The sequence below is a fragment of the Rhipicephalus microplus genome, unplaced genomic scaffold (assembly GCF_043290135.1).
Source record: "Rhipicephalus microplus isolate Deutch F79 unplaced genomic scaffold, USDA_Rmic scaffold_13, whole genome shotgun sequence".
NCBI lineage: Eukaryota > Metazoa > Arthropoda > Arachnida > Ixodida > Ixodidae > Rhipicephalus > Rhipicephalus microplus.
The window spans coordinates 13,532,854-13,548,345 of record NW_027464586.1 but is presented as its reverse complement, the minus strand read 5'-3'; the positions used below and the strand labels follow the sequence as shown (position 1 = coordinate 13,548,345).

General features: G+C 46.5%; 1 protein-coding gene across 1 annotated transcript in view; it reads right to left on the bottom strand.

The window, feature by feature from the left end:
* Window positions 1-2,017: 2,017 nt before the first annotated feature.
* LOC119162964 (uncharacterized) overlaps window positions 2,018-15,492 on the bottom strand; it is a 205,769-nt gene continuing 192,294 nt past the window's right edge. Inside the window, exon 3 of the mRNA XM_075882633.1 lies at window positions 2,018-2,678. The gene's annotated coding sequence lies outside the window, so the exon portion shown is untranslated. The remainder of the gene's footprint in view (window positions 2,679-15,492) is intronic.

The window sequence follows — 15,492 nt, the reverse complement described above, 5'->3', positions numbered from 1 at the left end:
CATTCGTACTCCAGGCAATAAATTTCAGCAGTAAATTTTTTGTGCAATAAATTTCCGTCACGCTTCATTGGACCCTATACAATCAATGAACAAACGTCACCAGCGAACTGCCGTGTCACTCTCAGCGACCTACCTTCGTATCGTCACTGTCGTAGTTCGGAGACTGTCCACGTATCGCGTATGAAGCCATTCGTTCGACGTTCCGTTTCCTTCCAAGACGCGTCCGGGCTGGCCGCACACACGTGGGGGTAGGGGGGGAATAAGTGTGAGCATTATTCATGCGCGTCATCTTATCATATGTACACACTCATCATCTTCAGTCTGGCCTGTGTTGTGGGGCATAGGCTTGGCAAATATATTGCCTTGCAATATATATATATATATATATATATATATATATATATATATATATATATATATAGTATATATATATAGATATATATATATATATACATATACATATCATCAGCCTGACTACGTTCACTGCAGGACAAAGGCCTCTCCCATTATGCATGTGGGAGGTAGTGGCCAGATACTACACCAGGGTGGCCAATCCTTCTCTGGTGATATATATAATATATATATATATATATATATATATATATATATATATATATATATATATATATATATATATATATATATATATATATATATATATGGGATATGGCACAACGGGAGCATTGTCAACAAGGATAAATATATTTATTTCCCAACAGTAGTTTCGGGAGGGGTCCTCCCTTCATCAGGGGATGAGTTATACTGACATGAGCTTCCAAACTTCATTGCTGCCGCGTCCCTCTCACCTTGAAAGACGTTTGCGAGAGGGAACTAGAAAAAGGAAAAAAACAAAAAAGGGGGAGAAAAAGACGGAAAAAAGAAAGAAAAGAAAGAAAGTAAAAAAGAGGAAGAACCACTGTCAACACTGAGAACGAAGCCAACTGTCCGTCTACTTCCACATACGGTACATATCACGTGCTGTTCAGTTCTTGACGTGTGTCGGGCCAACACCACCTAGAACTAGGAGAAGGCCCGCGCATGTCCCCCTCTCCACACCAACTACGTCACCACAGTGAGATCTGCAAGCCCGACGACGCGAGCAGAGAGAGCGCACGGCGCGCACGGGAACTGGCGCGGCTCGGCTTGGCTTTCGGCTGTGGCTAGTACGGAATCCATCTGCCAGCATGCGCGTTGTGGGTAGAAAACTGTTTATTGAATGTGGCAGCCGCAAGGTGTTTTTTTGATGCAGAAAATAAAGAAAATTTATATGTGTTTTCATTTACATCATGGTCTATTCATGCGGCGCAGTACTGGTTATAAAAATTGCGATATACTGCAGGCTTGAATACATAAGAGCACCAATGCTAGCGGTATCAGCCTAAGCATCTGGCAACGCTGACACTATTTCCAGTGCTGCAGCTTGTTGGCGTGCATTTTCTTTGTACTCAGTTGCTCAGGCGTGCTGCATGAACTTTTGCTGGTGTGCTGGCGAAAATGCCTGGGTACTGCTGTGCACCGAACTGTCGATCGAACTACGCTAATGGACCGCGAGCACGCGTGTACAGGTTTCCGTTGGACCCCGCCCAAAATGCAGCGTGGACGAAGGCTGTGCGGCGGGAAAACTTCACACCTACGAAGTACAGTCGCGGCCACTGTAAGAGGGAACACGGAGCGGGTGACCGCGCACCGCGGAGCGCCGCGACGGGCGCCGTGCGAACTATTGCGGCGCAAGCGCAATAAGCGCCACAGGCGGAGTTAGCTGCGCGTCGTCTGCTACGGTGCCTCCCACTTCGCCTCGAAACCTAGATTGCGCGCGCGCTTTGGAATACACAAACCCTGTAGCAATGGCGCGTCAATAGATACTATTATAAAGCAGTTATGAAAGCGCGCAGGCATGCTGTACGCCTAAATATTAACTGCGCCTTTTACCTCTAAAAGTTCCGTTTGATCACAGAGGGTGGGTTTCAAAATTGGCATGCTAAGGAAGTAAAAATAAAATCACACGACAAACAAGAGATACTGATAAATCTGTGCTTCAGATTTATTATATATACGATGAAGCCAAGACCACGGCTGCAAACGAAGCTTAGATGATGGTCTCCTTCCTTTGGGAGACAATCGAGGCAGCAGGGTGCAATATCCGAACTAATGACGAAGGCGAATTTTAATACCTGGTTGCATCTCCCCCGGAGGCAATCGCGGCAGCCATCCTACGTGGCAGGGAACTGTATAACGAATCCATAAGGGTGGCATCCAGGTTAAGGCGTTCCCATTCAGCGTGAACTGCTCTCCAAAGGCTGTCCCTTGACATTCCATGGAGGGGCTTGGATGCGAGTGCCGCTTTCATTTGGCCCCAAATATTTTCAATAATATTGAAGTCTGGTGACTGGGGCGGCCACTCTAAAACGGCAATGTTGAGCTGGCGTAGTAGGGCTTCAACTTTCTTCGAAGTGTGCACAGGCGAACGGTCGTGTTGGAATACAGGACCAGCCCCGGAGAAGTGCACCTTTGCAAGTTCGCGATGGGCCACTATGGTCAAAATTTCGCAGTACTTGTTCGCGGTGAACTTACCGTCGATTCTCACAAGAGGTCCGAGACCGTCTTTTGTGATCATGCCCCAAACACCTACAGTTGACCTTCCACTTTTCGAGACTCTTTGTAAGAACTTTGGCTGATACCTGCATCAAGGAAAAAAAAAAGAACATTTGGGTGTCTAGACTACCGATTGTGAACGCATAAAATAAGGAAACTTACAGATAGCTGAAGCCGTTACAAACTTGTTCAAGCTATGTTTAAACGTGCAGTGTTTGAAATGCCCTTACGATTAACCGCAGTCTCATAAGTCGTCACTGCGTTCTTCTAAACGATTTGGGTGCACGTTAATGATTCCTAGGTGGTCAAAATTATTCCGGAGCGGCTCCCCGCCCCCCCTACGACGCGTCGCATCGCCTGTGTAGCGTCGGCCGTTAAACCTCATAATCAATAATCATGAAAACGAAAGCATCCGGGAGTCTCGAGATGTGTGCATGCAAATGGAATGACACACCCATTCAAACGTATTCACAGTACAAAAGTGGAAGCCCATGCTGGAAGGACATTTTTTTTTCTTACGAAAAGCACGTTTCCAAAAACACATTCTCGTGTAGCTTACCGGGTGTTGTCAGGGCGCCAAATACGGGCTTGCTGATCACACGATGTAGTGAACGTGCACTCGTCTGTGAAGACGACTTGCTTCCACTCCTCAGTTGAACGTTGCGCATGCTGTCGAGAAAACTGCAGCCGTTTTTCTTTGTTCTGAGCGCGAAGAAGAGGCTTTTGGGCTGCAATCCTGCTCTTCAGACCCGCTTCCCGGAGGCGTCGCTTGACCGTTGTCACGGATGCTCTCAAGTCGAGGGTATTTTTGATTTGCTGAGCAGAGAGACCTGGCTTCACGGCTGCCGCCGCAACGATCCAAGCATCCTCTTGTTCAGTCGTAACTCGAGAACTTGGCTTCCGCGGAGCATCCTTGATCCGGCGGCAAGATTTAAATGCTCTTACGATCCTGTTGACTGCCTTGAGCGTCCTTCCCGTCGCTTCGGCGATTTTTCGCTGCGACCTACCCTTGAAATAGAGCTCGACGATTTCCCAGCGCTCACTCTCAGGAACTCTGGCCATGCCGGAAGGTATTGCTTTGACGAAATGCCACACTAAGAACACACGCAGCCCCTTTTAAACTCATAACGAGCAGAGTTTTATCAAAAGTGGGCGTAGCTTTCGTCGCCTAAATGCGCTGTTTGACATGCGAAGCATCCAAGGCACACTCTGTTAATCTTATGCCACGTGCTCCTTTTGTAACCAAGTGAAATTTCAGCGACCAACTTCGTTTCGCGACAAAAACGAACGTCTGAAATTCGAAGCCGAATACTGGGTGTAGCATAAACGGTGCGCCGAGATAACCCAGTTCAAATACTTTCTATCCAGCTCCATAGCTACAGTATTTTGGACCAGAGCGCGTGCGGCGAAGTGGGAGGCACCGTAGCAGACGACTAGCAGCCAACTCCGCCTCTGGCGCTGATTGCGCTTGCGCCGCAATACTTCGCGCGGCGCCCGCTTGGTGGCCCGAAGAGAGCGGCCACGCGTGCCGCGTTCCCTCCAACAGTGGCCGCGACTGTACACTGTGGTAAGCACATGTTGCCGTTTGTTTTCCGGCAGTCGTGCTTCTCGTGGGAACAGAGTCTAGTTAATTGCGTGACGCATGCAACCGTTACGACGCGCTATGCACCTTAAGGATTGACAACTGAGCAAATGGTGTGTTTCAGTGTAATATTGTTTCATGTTCGTGCCGTAAAGTGTATAGTGCCATGTTTACGCCTCAGGTTGCTCATGTGCGGTTCTGCCTAATCAGAAATTGATTTAGCGCAATGTATTCGCGAGTAAAACTGCCTGCGTCGAACATACGATGTAGACGGCGTAGTTACTTTACATGTGGGGCGTCCGCCACTACTTGAGCGCCAAACAAATGATGGCTCGTGGTTTACCGTCTCAAAGCAAGGTTCGCTAAGTGAGACGTCATTCTTGTTGACTGCGTGGTCGTGGTTGCCGTACAGAAGCAGATAAATAAAGCGAAAGAATTTGTCTTAATCTTTACAAACGGCGCACTGGGATCATATAATTCTGTAAAACTGTTATGTATAATTCTGTCGCTTTCATCTTATACTTCGTTGTTTGTGCTTATGTTCCAGGTCTGTGAACACCACTTTCTTGAAAGTGACTTTGTAGACTCCACCAGCTACACTGACAGCATGACTGGGAAAGTAATTGAAGTACCCCTCAAGCTGAGGCGCTTGAAGCCTTCTCCAATCCCAAGCGTTTTCCCTAATTGCCCTGCTTACTTGTCCTGCCAAGAAACTTCTGCCCGCGAGAGCCCAGAAGAAAAGCGCGCTCGTGTGGACGCAGATGCGTTGCAGGAAGCAATACGGTTATCAGAGCAGTCTCACGAAGCGGAAGAAAAGAAGAATGTCATCGCCACTTTCGAAGACCTATTGACAGCAGTAGGTGACCTCTCTCTTACTGACTTCTGGATCAAGGTGGTCACCCAGAAACAAGTACTTTTCCTCAACTTCAGCGACCAAGGTGCCCCAGTTGTGCATCGTGCAGTGACAGTGGCGTCCGACCTTTCTTTGGCAGTGTATGTTGGTGAAATGAGGTTACAAAACATAGGTTCCTCTGTGCTTCCTATGACAATTTCTGACTTGAGAGTGCTTCACAAAGTTCTGTGCGATGTGGAAGACGTCACGAAGGATTCCACAAATAATGAACTCCAACTAGAGATTCTGCTGAAGCGTGTCGTGGCACTCCTGGAGCAACTGTCATCTTCAGCTCTCCCGCATGAGTGGCAAGTGCAAGTCGTCAAATTTGTGACAAAGCAACTTCAAGTTCTCCTCACTAAGGCGTCGACTTACCCAGCTGACTTTCTGGTGTTCTGCAGCCTTGTGTACACAATATCGCCGCACGCATACAGATTCATCAGGAGTACAGCAAAATTAAAGCTCCCACATCCACAGACAATAAGACGCATTTGTGCCTTTTACCGTGCTAGCCCATCCAGAGAGCAACAAGAGGATTCATTCCTTTCTTATGCAAGGAGACTGGCATCAACACTGAAAGACCATGAGCGCTTTGTGACGCTTATGATGGACGAGATCCACCTGCAGGCATCCTTTCAGTACAAGGGTGGTTATGTCACTGGTGCAGCGACAAACAATGAAAATGCGGCAAAGACAGCATACGTCTTTATGATACAAAGCTTGTTATCATCAAACAAGGATGTTGTGCATATACTTCCAGTAGCACAAATAGAAGCGAAACAGCTACATGAATTTCTTGATCTGCTGATCAGGCACCTAGAAGACATTGGAATACGAGTAGTTGCAGTGGTGTCTGACAACAACTCGATCAACCAAAAGGCTATGTCATTTCTTGCTGATCCTCCCAAAGTGAGCATTGTATACAGGCACCCGTCAGACTCATCAAGACCCTTGTTTTCTATTCTGGATGCAGTGCATATATTAAAGTGCATCCGAAATAACTGGCTGAATCAGCGTAATTGTGGAAGGTGCATCTTCTTTTCCAATTTCAGTGCCCTCTCGGAAAACCCATCTGTCCTGACAGCCTCGTTTAACACACTATGCAAGTTGCATGAAGGAGAAAAAAATGAGCTTTTGCGACTAGCTCCAACTTTGTCCTTCAAGTCGCTGAATCCATCCAATCTAGAGCGACAAAATGTAAAGCTCGCACTGAGGATCTTCAACAGTTCAACTGCTGCAGCACTAAGAAGCACCAAAGTCGCACTTGAGCATAAAGCTGGTACATTGGAACTTATTAACATTGTTTTGACATGGTGGAATGTGGTGAATGTCAAGACCCCATTCAAAGGTCAGCATCTCAGAGACCCATTTCAAGAACCGATAAGTGCACTGCAATGCCACCAAATTGAGTTTCTAAACAAGATTGTGGATTGGTTGAACCACTGGCAGAGCTTGAAGCATGATGCTGGCCAGTTAACTCGCGAAACGCACATGGCACTGCGACATACCTCACATGCCCTTGTTGAGGTGTCAACGTATTGCATTGAAGAACTTCGGTTCAAATACGTTTTGCTAGGGAAATTTCAAACCGACAGTTTGGAAGACAGGTTTGGCAGGTACAGGCAGCTGTCTGGTGCCCAATACCACGTTTCGATACGTCAGATTTATGAATCCGAGCAGAAGCTGAGACTTCAGAAGCTACTTGATCTTCCCAACTTGGATACAATTGCACCTTGCATTCCTACCACTGATTTGAAATTCCTTGTTAAGCAGTTTGATGTTGCAGTGATGGACGATGATGTGAAGGAGAAGGAGAAAATGCTACCAGCTATTACATATGTAGCAGGATATTGTGCATATGCTGCAGTTAGGAAACTTGCCTGCTCTTCCTGCCAGGAAAACTTGACTGTTGAGAATCGGACCATTGAACTGGATGATGATGTGCTGATAGCTAATGCAACGCGTGGTGGACTGAAATTTCCACAAGCGGTAGTTGTGAATGCCGTGCTCACAATGGAAATTGTGCTTGACAAGCTGAGAAGTCCGAAGTACGCATCACAATTTTTTGCTTGCGCAAAACAAAAAGAAGTTCTTGTAAGCCTCGCGACTTCCCTTGTTGAGTGCAATGAAGACTTGGATTTCTGCGATGGTGGCCACTCACCTGAACTTGTCTTAAACTATGTTCTCAGTGCTGCTGCCAATACGCTGCTGAATAATTTGTGCAAAGTTCAAAATAACAAGCTGAATGAAAGCAAGGCTGCAAAGCTGAACAAAGTTGAAAATAAAGGAACTGAAAGCAAGGCTGCGAAGCGGAAGCTCAGTACTCTTCAAGCATAATCTTCTTTCTTATGAATTGTTCTGCCTGTTTAGATTATGATGTATCACGAATAAATATGTCTCACAAGGAAAATTTAAGCCTCTTTTAAACTGCACGAAATGGCTGTGCATGCTGTTGAAAACTTCACGAGTGCCTGATGAATTATTTCAAGCCAGCGTTTAGTTAAAACATACTGAAAATATTCCTTAATGCAAATATTCTGTGCACTCCAAAACCGCGAAAATAATAATAATAATGTAGGGAAAATGCCATTTCGGAAAGAAAAAGCGTAGCATTGGGTGAAGCCGACTTTTAGGCCGATCTCACTGCGGTGACGTCACGCAGCCCTGCACAGGCCTTCTCTAGTTCTAGGTGGTGTTGGTCGGGCCACCCAAGATTGTCGCCGCGGTGCCGGGAGGGTCCGTGAAGGCGCGAGCACCTTCATGGCTTCACTTGAAATCCCATTCATTGAGGGACGCACCTTGAAACCTTTCTACTACAGAAGATACTTAGACGATATTTTTATGATATGGAACCATGATGAGGGAAGTCTTTTCCGCTTCATAGAGGATTTTAACAAATGCCACCCGTCAATAAAATTCACGCACAAAATTTCCAAAACTAGCATTAACTTTTTGGACGTCACTGTCACGGTCGAAAATGACCGCTTGCCAACAAACCTTTACAAAAAGCCTACAGACCGTCAAATGTACCTACATTTCAACAGCAGCCACCCAAAGCATTGCAAAACGGGTATTCCATATTCTCAGGCCTACCGGTACCGAAGAATATGCACCGATATGCGGGAATTCGACAGACACGCGGAACACCTAAAGCATTCCTTATTGAAACAAAATTATCCGGAAAACATTATTGATGATGCCATACTACGTGCTCGCAACGTGAACAGGAATGATATAATTAAGGGACCAAACAGAGCATCTAAAACGACTTCCTAAACGAACCTTGTACTAACTTACTCCTCATCAGCGCCACGAATCAACAACATACTTTACTTTCCCGCCATTTCAACATAATCAGGCAAAGCAAACGACTAACTTCTATTTTCGCGAAGCCACCTCACGTGGTGTACCGCCGGGATAAAAATCTGAAGGACATTCTTGTCAGAGCAAAAACAAACACCCCCAAAATTCAATGAGGGTGCCATCCCTGCGGAAAAGCTCGATGCAAGGTATGCCCACAGATGGTCACAACATGTGAATCCAAAGCGAACTTCTCGGATTTCAAATTCTGCATAACTGAAAGCCTTAATTGTGACTCCAGTAACGTAATATACATGCTACATTGCAACATCTGCGGACAAGAATATATCGGTCAAACAGACATGCCATTTCGGCTGCGGTTCGATAATCACCGGTACCACGCCACTTCACTGCCGAAGCTACCTTTATCTAGACATCTGCGCCTGCCAAACCACAGTTTTGAAAATATCAGCGTAACTCTTTTGCAGTCCGGTTTCTCAAACAGACGCGAGCGCGAACAGCGTGAGGCATATTTTATTTTAAAATTTCGTACATTAGTAGCCGGCATCAACGAGGACCCCGGAAAACTCAACTGCCTCCGAGAAGTAAGCCAGGAGAAAATTGGTGACAAAGATTGATAGCTGGAGACCATGCTTTTTTCTGACTGACTCGTACGTGTACACTGTCCTTTCTTGTGTTTTTTTTTTCACATGCACATACAAAGTGTTTACGTTCGCCTACCACTTCATGACCATTAAAGGGAAACGGACGAAGCTTAAAGGTAAATAGCCGACCGGCCCATTATTGAGAAACCTTTCCTTTATGCACGCCGCCCGCCGAACGACCCATTACGGGGAAACCCCTTTCTTCACGCACGCCGTCACGGACCCTCCCGGCACCGCGGCGACAATCTTGGATGGCCCGACACACGTCAAGAACTGAACAGCACGTGATATGAACCGTATGTGGAAGTAGACGGACAGTTGGCTTCGTTCTCAGTGTTGACAGTGGTTCTTCCTCTTTTTTACTTTCTTTCTTTTCTTTCTTTTTTTCGTCTTTTTTCTCCCCCTTTTTTGTTTTTTTTTTCCTTTTTCTAGTTCCCTCTTACTCTCGCAAATGTCTTTCAAGGTGAGAGGGACGCGGCAGCAATGAAGTTTGGAAGCTCATGTCAGTATAACTCATCCCCTGATGAAGGGAGGACCCCTCCCGAAACTGTTGGGAAATGAATATATTTATCCTTGTTGACAACGCTCCCGTTGTGCCATATCCGATACCTTCACGAAGACTAACTGGCCCATTGAATTATTACTCCCACTATATATATATATATATATATATATATATATCGCTAAAACTGCACTTTCTGTCGATGTAAACTGATATGCTATTTTCGCTCTATGGGTGAATCTTGCAGAGATGAAAATCACTAACCCCCTCTACATGCACGACGATCGGAACGAAAGAAGTGGTAGTGTATAAGATTGAATCTTATTTCCGTAGATAACCATGGTTGTTGCAATATAGTTATTCCAGGAGAAAATTCGGTACAAAGATGTAAATGTTCAGTAGCAGCGAGAATTGAGCGACAATTCCACTGAAGCACTTTTATTGACCCTATGTTGAAGGTATACCAGTGGCCTCAGCTTTCTTCTGGCTGATGTTGTCCTTTAAGAAATCATCTTTTGTGAGCAGAGCTGCCTGGCACTTTTTTACTTCAATCTATGGAGGATAGTGGATTTTGGTGAGTAAGGGGTAGTCCGGCGTTTTGTGGCTGTATTGTCTAAATCCATGATAAAACAAGAGCAGAAATTCACACACTCAGAGAGGATACAGACAAGCTCTTGTCTGTGTCCTCTCTGAGTGTGTGTATTTTTGCGCTTGTTTTATCATGAACCTTTACCAACACGCCCAACTGACAGTCATTCTAAATCCATATTTTCTACAATTGGTTAAGTGGTCTCGAAACCACTCCGACCGTCCTGTCCGCAAGGAGATGGAAGAATAGCAATGTACTCCAACGCAGTTTCTGCACCCAACGCAGTTTCTGGCATTGTTTAATCTATGCCTTCGTGGGTAAGTGCGATACCTGTATTGAGAGCAAGATTTCTTGCGCTATGCGAGATTTGAGTCATCTGAATTGTCAAGGCTTGCCCGATTGTTTCTGACAAGGTAGAAAACAGAGTATTCAGTGCTTATGACATAGCTTTTTCGACAGCATATGCCACAACTTCTCCTATAGAGGTTTCCAAAGCTTTAGAATGTCAAGCAGCTGCTTCAGCCGCATGATCTGTCTAATACTGCGGTTGAAGCTTCACGGCTTGAGCATCGCTTCCTTTCTATATTATAAAATTTGGAGCTCTTGATCTCTAGCCGGGCAGTTAGAATGATCAACAGGGTGAGCACCTTGGCAAAAACAGCATTGTTCATTTTGCGAGGAACAGGTTTTCGGGCCATGCTCTTCTCCACATATGCGGCATAAAGGAGACAATCGGCACCCCTTAACGGCATGGCCATATCGCCAGCACTGGATCCATTGGAATGGGTGGGGCGCGAGAGCCTCAACTCTATAAACTAAAGGCCGTGCCTTAATCTCTGTTGGTCTGCTTACGCCTGCAATTGTTACAATGACCGACTCTGTAGGGACTTTCTTTTTATTCACGACTCGTGAGCTTCAGTACACTAATATAGCCCCTGCAGCTGAAAACATTTCCAAGGCCTCTGAGATGCCGAGGCTCGAATCTACACCATGAACTAGGCCTTTCACGCAGACTAGATGAGCCGGAACAAATGGGCTCACCGATTGAGATACAAACGCGGTGAACTTTATAAGGTCAGAAATGCAGGCCTGATCCGGAGAGCAGCACAGAATGCCGCCCCTGCTGAACTGTCGGATATCGTCGCACCGGTGATATTCTGGTAGAGTGGGGTTGCTTTCCTCAGCTACTCCTGAATAACCTTCTGATTCTTGACACAGATTAGTCCTCCATTGGTCGGTACTAGGGCAACAGGAACGCTATAGATACCTCTGCGCAAAAGGGCCTCCATGGGCGTGTCATCAGTGGGAAGAGATGCCGTCCAGAGGAAAGACCTCTGGCCAGGAGAGGAAAGAGACATTAGGTACTCACAGTACAATCAGGTCAGGGAATAGCTTGAAAAAAAAAAAGAAAAAAAAGAGTCGAACAACTACAATACACTGCCGCGCGACACACGACCAACACCCCGCGGACAGGTCACACCAAACCACCGGGTACTAAAAGGCAGACTCGACGCACGCTTGACGTATCAGCCGAGACTCAACAGCGCAGGCAACGGGCAGCCACTGTCTTGTGCCACTGTCGCACGTGCCACCTGTCGCTGACTCAGCTTCTTGTCACCGCTCTTCTCTTCCTCGGACGGCTGCACAAACATTTCGAAATCCCGGGAAAGCTCACACGCACTTGTGTTTGCACCACACAAATTCGTCCATGCATTACAGTGCCCAACAAATATATGAGATGTTTGCTACCAGATGGTTTTTTCGTCTCGCGCACTGCTTCGTAACAGGTGGCGACTGTGCCTATCATCATCATCTATTACTATTCTTCTTAGTAATAATATTGCTATCAACTCCACCCCGGACTTTATTACACGCAGCTTTACTCCATGATGACTCCCTTCTCAATGTGCAGTTTCAAGCTTCTAAACGTATATGGTGCGAAAAGTTGTTCAACTTGTACCCCCCTGGTGTTGTCGAGTGGCTTGAGTGTACGTCATGGATCACGGTAGTGAGGGTTAACAACCTGGCTCCGAACGTAGCTCGCAATTGGAGGATGACATGCAAAAAACGCTCTACAAGAATTTCCCAGCTGGCCTTCACGGCTAGGCTGTATATATTGTATGTAGTGTTGATCTGTTGCTATAGTATACTTATGTATTGTAGTGTATTTATTATGTGTTGTGTTTCTGTTTGAGCGTAGAGGTTGCGTCGGGAAAACAGAAAAACAGCAACATACATAGGATTGAGTGGAGTACAGGACTTCCTCTTTTTTTTACCAGTCCCGTATCATAATTTGTATGAGACTATTAGAGCCATACGTTAGCTGGTTGAATATAAGCTGTTAAGCTGCTTGCGTCGACCCTTTTGCATGTGGAGTCACGCAGTAGCAGAGATAGGTGTCACTTGACTAGAACAGAGTAGAGAAGGGGAGAGGGGTCATAACAGCAGCTGTGCTACGCAACTCGCATCACCAACGCACCAACAAGGAGAACGCACCAGGTTATGGGGCGGTGGACTACGCATGAATCGAACAGAAACGGGACTTTACACCTGAGTGGCAGTGGCAATACTTTGCACCAAAGCCATAGTTTCAAGTTGAGGAAGCGCAATTCATGTGTCGAAGAGATGGTAAGCGCCAGGTGCGGTAGCTAGGCACACCAAACTTGGAACGGCAAACAGCAGGAAACGCGCTACAGAACGCTAGCGTCACACCATTTTACGCTGATGAGCCGGAATGCTACTAAGTAGACGTTTCTTGTTCGTTTATCCGAGCCAACGATGCGACAGCGTAACGCCAACGTTTTGTGTTAATGCCTCACAACACGTACGCGTTGTTGCAAAATGCTTGTATACTGAAAACCGTGCCCTATTTCATTTAGGAGTGAGGGCTTGTAGACATGTGGCCACTTGTCTTCTACTTTCGTAGGAAATAAACGCGGCACAGCGTCTTAACGCCACGCTCTGGAGCACGTGTATGTGTACGAATGGTGAGACCTCTAAACAACGATATATGGAAGTTAGAAGTGAAGAATAATTGCCGGCGTCTTTCCTCGGTTTGTAGCAAACATCCTAAATCTCACATAGGGGATGGCGCTAGAGAATTTCACAGAAGCAGATGATATCTTTTATGTCAATTTAATTTGACTCGTCTGTGTCTCGGGAACGCAGGCAACCCGAGTAACAACGCTACCCACAGACAAGCTCGAGGATTCGTACGCCGAGCGATGGGCCAGACTTCAAACCACAACGGAGAAACAATAAACGAACCACTCTTCAACTTTCGTGACCATCAGGGTTCTATCGCCTGCAGCTGGCAGCTCACCTACTTCGGGCAGCCTCTTGGCGCTTTAACCCTCACCCCATTCGTATAGTATAGACCCCAGGTCACTTGGGCCTGCCCGGCAATGAGGCGACGAATGCCGCTGCCCACGCTTTTCTCATCCCGGCCATTGCCTCTCCATGTCCTGAGTCGGAATATGGCAATACGAATCGGACGCGCTTTCACAAAATTCTTGCTTATTACCGGGCTTCGCGCCACCTGTACCCGCACCCCACAAGTGGTCTGGAGAAAGCAGATGAGCGAATACTGCGCTGCCTCCAGACGAATACCTATCTCAGTCTGGCGGTAGCCAGGCATTTTCTGCCGGAAATCGGTGGCATGTGCCCGATCTGTCAGGTCTAAGCCGACACCTATCACGTCTCCGCTTTGTGCCCTGCTAACCCCCTTCCTTTTTCACCCCCTTTCCCCATCCCAACTAGAGAGGCTTGGAAGGAGTACCTGCTCGGCTGCTCGACCTTGGATGCTTAACGCTTCTTGGTGAGGTGCGCTCGAGCAGCGGTCAACTTTATTGACATTTCGAAATGGGGTCTTGCATTTCAATCATGCAATATTCCGTAACTCTGTGGTACAGTTTCTCTAATGAAATGTTTAATAAAATCCATGCTTATATATGAAAACAAGGCAACAGATGTGAAATCAAGGCGTATTTAATTTTCCAGTGTCTTGCCATAAATACCCTCTCTTTTCTATCTCTACTTTCAGGAGGAGGCGTAGTAGGCTATAAACCCACTTCTCCTGCCGACTCCTCTTTTGTTTATCAAGGGCAAAACTGCGCAGAAACCGCTAGAAGGACACGATATGTTTAACTAACTTCAGTAGAAGTTGAACAAAGTGTTTGCTTGGAAGGGCAAACATATATGAATGTGAAAGAACGAGCAATTCACTGCAGAAAACATTAAAACCCACCGGTCAAAATAGTCCTTTCTTTTTCATCACTGTCTAACACACCGTCCCAACACCACCGTTTTTTTTTCTGTTTAAGTGTGGGTGGCGGTGCGCCTAAGTATAATTCAATTCACCTTGTTTCATTTCATTTAATTTCATTTTATTACCTTAAAGACCCCTTAAAAGGGGTATTACATAAGGGGTGGGAATACATTATACATAATTTGCTTAATGCATAACTAAACACAATAAAAAGAAAAACACATGCACATAATAAAGTGCATAATTTGCATAACATGTAACTGAACACGAGGGGAGATGCTCTAGGTGCCGACCAGTGCGGACGCGCAAAGATCGGCTCCTGCTTTCAAGAATGCTTTCCTGTGGTATTCACGAATTTGTCGCCGAGTTTTTACTCTCATCGTGTGCCTAAGTTCTTAAGAAATCAGCAGATACCACCTTTGTGCTGGTGAGTGGACTTTTAAACCGTTTTTTGGGACATTTTTACACGGCAACGCCACCGGGGGATTTAGGCCTAACCAAGGAGGCGATTGTCGCCGATGCGCCGGCCCGGCGTTGGCTCTGCGCGTTCCAGTATCTGCAACTGAGAATGGAATACCAAGTAGATGGAGAGGACATCTCTCCAGAGGATTGCACGGAAGAAATGGGTTGGAAGGAAGCCAAAACGAGACGCTCAAGGAATAAGAAAGCCGCGGTTAGCGTTCCTGCTGCCAAGGGTTCGACCGAGGCCGGCGTTGCGGGAGACGCTCGAGCCAGTCGTAGTAGGTATGACACCAAGCATACAATCGTGCGAGCTGGACGCATGCCGCCACTACCTAAGGACTTCAGCAAAATTCTGCTACGACCACGTGGAGGATTAAATATCTCGAGAATCGGCACTGGAGCCGTGGCAGACGCGATAGTACTGGCGGCCGGCGTCAAAGAGGAAGAGGCCATGCAGGACATCATCTGTTCCAACTTGCAGCAGAACATTATGGTGGCAAGCACTCCGGACCAAGACAGAGCTTCAAGATACCTCAAGGTCAAGCAAATTGACATTGGAGGCAAAGTTTTCGAGGTTAGCGCGTACGCCGCGGCACCCCACGACACTTGTAAAGGAGTGATTCGCGGGATCCCTGTAAGCG